The sequence below is a fragment of the Syngnathus typhle genome, linkage group LG17 (genome assembly GCF_033458585.1).
Source record: "Syngnathus typhle isolate RoL2023-S1 ecotype Sweden linkage group LG17, RoL_Styp_1.0, whole genome shotgun sequence".
Lineage (NCBI taxonomy): Eukaryota > Metazoa > Chordata > Actinopteri > Syngnathiformes > Syngnathidae > Syngnathus > Syngnathus typhle.
The window spans coordinates 8474405-8478683 of record NC_083754.1 but is presented as its reverse complement, the minus strand read 5'-3'; positions in this window follow the sequence as shown (position 1 = coordinate 8478683).

The window sequence follows — 4279 nt, the reverse complement described above, 5'->3', positions numbered from 1 at the left end:
CAGTCCATAAGAAGATGAATCTGCTGAGACTAGCGTATCACCTGAAGGATCATACAATGCCAGCCCAGGAGGTGTTGTCAAGTCTATCTTTATGCTTTCAAAAGCCTGAATCTGCTGAGGTCCCCATGACCACATGTTTGTTTTTCTTAACAGATCTCTGAGTGGACGTGTCTTTTCTGCTAAGTGTGGCAAAAACTTTCCCAAGTGATTTGCCATTCCCAGAAATCTTCTCACCTCGGAAATGTTGGTTGGTTCCTTCATGGCTTTCACTGCATTTAATTTCTCTGGGTCGGGGCTAACTCCAGTTGCCTGAATGATCTGACCCAGGAACTTGATTTTAGTCTTTGAAAATTCACACTTATCATTAAGTGTCACGCCCGCGTCCCGTAGACGTGTGAGAGCTTCCCTCAGTCTTTTGTCGTGCTCTATCTGATCCACTCCCCAGATGAGGACGTCATCCATCTGACACACCACTCCCTCCAGGCCTTCTAGGATTTGCTGCATGCGTTTCTGAAAGTGTTCTGGTGCTGAAGATAGTCCAAAGCACAGTCGATTGTAGCAATAGCGACCGAAAGGAGTGATAAAGGTTGTGAGCAGTGATGAGTCTTTGGAAAGAGGAATCTGCCAGAAACCTGCATTGGCATCTAGTTTTGAAAAGACCTTGGCACCTGAAAGCTGTCCAAGCGTGTTTTCAACTGAAGGTAGCTGGTGCCTTTCTCTCAAAACAGACTTATTTAGTTGAGTGAGGTCTGAACATATTCTCACTCGTTCACGTGCGGGCTTGGGAACCACCACCATAGGTGCACACCATTCTGTAGGCTGCTCCACCTTGGAGATGACTCCTTGTTGCTCCATACGAGAAAGTTCCTCTTTAACCTTTGGTAGTAAAGGGATAGAAATGCGTCGTGGAGTTGAGACGGAGAATGGTTGTGCTTCCGGTTTAAGTACAATATGGTATTCTCCTTTCATGATTCCAAGCCCTGTGAATAGCTCCGGAAATTCCTGCTTGATTGTCTCTTTATCGTCCAAAGTAGCTGTATCAAGCCTAGCCACTAGCTGTAATGCAGTGGCTGCTTGTCTGCTCAGTAAAGCTGTACTTAGCCCTTCAACCACATAAATGTCCTCCATTATGCTTTTGTCTCTTCTTTTGAGAGTCGCCGAAAACTTGCCTTTAACCTTTAACTGCGACCTGCCTGGCCCCATCAGCACTTTTCTGGTTTGCTTTAGTTCTTTGAATTGTCCTTTTACATACATGCCAGCTGGAACTGCTGTCACACCCGCGCCTGTGTCAATTTTAAACACAGCGTTAGACTTGTCCATTTCTATTTCTGTCATCCACGGATCTGAAGATTCACAAGCCAATGAACCCAAAAATGAAATATCCTCTGAGGAAAAATCCTCTAATCTTTCTAGATTGACCTCATACATTTTCTTGGACCTGCACATTCTAGCAAAATGTCCCTTCTTTTTGCAATTATTGCATGAGGCATCTTTAGCCGGGCATTGCTGATAAGCGTGACCTTTTGTGTCTCCACATCTTGTGCATGGTTTGGCTTTGGTGGAAAATCCTGGTTTCAGCTGCATTTTGTTTTGTTTGGGTCTGGCGCCCCCTTGTGGTTTGATGCGTACACTATCAAGTTGAGTATTAACGACGTCTCCCTTGAAGTTCGTTTTCAGCATTTCTTGTTGTTTCTTGACCATTTCACTCTGTTTGGCTTTTGTAACTGCTTTTTCTAATGTAAGTTCTGGATCCAGTTGCAACAGTTCTGACAAACGCTTGTCTCGAAGTCCAACTACAAGTCTATCTCTGACCATCTCATTGTGTAGTTGTCCATATCCACAGTGTTCAGCTAAACAATGAAGCGCGGTGATAAAGCTGTCTGCCGACTCGCCTATCTCTTGCTGCCGCTGATTAAACTTAGCTCTTTCAAAAATTATATTTCTCCGAGCTACAAAGTGAGCATCCAGTCTCTGCGTGACTCTGCCGTACTCACTCATTTGTTCTGGGGTGAGGTGGAGGGAAACCAAAATGTCCTCCGCTTCTTCTCCCATACTGTAGATTAGTGCATTCACTTGGTTCTCCTCCGCTTGAGTTTCCAAACCTGATGCGATGCGAAACCTCTCAAAGCGTTTTATCCATTTGGGCCAGTCTTCTGCCTTGAACGTGAATTTTTCCGGTGGCATTACTTGATATTGCGCCATCTTTTCGAGCCTCGTTGTTTTCTTCCTCGTCTCCCTTAGCGTTAGCTCCTGCCTAGCCGTGCTAGCGGACTGAAGTTACTTTTTCCACTTGCAACGTCCTGTCTTGCTTGGGACTTACACTAGTCCAGTAGTCTCTTCGCTTCGACACTTTTGGATCCCACTTCTGACACCATGTTCTATTGTTTAATAGGTACATAGAAACCCTTAAGGCAGAGACGGGACAGACGCTCGTTCATGTCAAGACGGAACATACTTTATTGTCCTCTCCCCCCAGCAACATACAACCCTCACAACGGTTCCTACCCTGCCTATTACTACAGATAGATAGATAGATAGATAGATAGATAGATAGATAGATAGATAGATAGATAGATAGATAGATAGATAGATAGATAGATAGATAGATAGATAGATAGATAGATAGATAGATAGATAGATAGATAGATAGTTTCTTTATTAATCCCAATCTGGGAAATTCCTTTGTTGCAGCAGCAGTAACAGGCATTTCAACAACATAAATACATATAACAAAAGTAAAAACAATAAATATATCAACAAGAATATAACGACCAATGGAGCGTAACTTGATTGGCTGAACGTTGGATGATTTGATACAGGGATCGATTACTTCTCCCTTGGTTACCCCGGATGTCCACGCTGAATATTTTTACACTGAATTTTTGGAGACATCGAATTTTTTTACACTGAATTTTTTTAGACATTGAATTTTTTTACATTGAATTTTTTGAGATGTCGAATTTTTTTACACTGAATTTTTTAAGACATTGAATTTTTTTACACTGAATTTTTTGAGACATTGAAAAAAATGTCTTAGGAAAAAAAAATTCAGTGCTAGAAATTCGATGGCTTTTAAAATTCAAAGTCTGATTTAGATGCAAAAAAAAAATTCTGTTAAAAATTGGATGTAAAAAAATTCAGTGCTACAAATTCGAATTCAAAATCTGATGGCACAGATAAACTTCCATAACCGCCACCCCACCCGGTGTCCACGTAGCTGCCTGCCTCCTGTCTGTCAAATAAAGATGTCACTGTCATATCAGAAGTGCGTGTCCGCGTAAAATGTTATGTATAAAAAAAAATTCAAATGTCACAGAGCAAGGACGTGGGGTCACGTAAAGCATCAAAAAATTGATGCAACAAACTCATGCAGCTACTAAATGTTTATTTTTTTAAGGCTTTCTCTTTGTGAGTAATATATAACATTACAATTTATTTTAATCCATCCTCAATGCTGCACTTTGCGTAAACATAATACAGATTTATGATGCTTTCTTGTATCTTAAAACGTATAAGATAGTTTGCCATTTTCATTGTTTAACACCAATAATGTCAATTTAGATCGTTGGGAAGGTTTTGCTATAAGAGAGTATGACGTAATTCCCTTCTCTTCCTCATGGAGACAAGTCCCGCCTTCGCTCGACTCTAATTGGCTAACGGTTCATGATTGTCAATATGTGTTTCTTTGAAATACAAGACAAATGCATTAATTTATGTGTGTATTATGGTATTTTTTAACAGTAAATTGAAAATAAAAGTTGAAAAGAAGTATTAGCTTGTTGACTTCATCTTCTAGGTGATGGAGATGCGAGAAGGAACGTGACAGGAAGTGGTCAGGTGCACGGGACGTCGGGCTGACTGGCGGAAAATGTTGAGCTCAGGCTTCAAAATAAGAGTTAACCCTTTTAGTTGTAGACTAATTTAGGATAGAGAATCATTCTAATTCTTAAAGCCCTTTTCATTGATATGTAAAATATGTTTAAAATGAAGTTACGCCATTAAAAAGTAATTTATTCATCATTTAAGAATTTATAAAGTTGCAAATAGCTGCATGATAAGTCAAAAGTAGTAAAGAATTGAATTTCAAAGTGCTGCACTTTATAATAATCCTTAGAACTTAAAATACAATTGCTAGTGATTGTTCACATGTAAAACACGGATGTGTAGCCATAAAACAAAATTATTGGACAACCGAAGTTTGTCTATTTATTCCAAGTATTGTAAACTCTTATTGTGACAATCCCCGGATGTTGCTTTTTCGCAGAGCGTCCACCTTGAC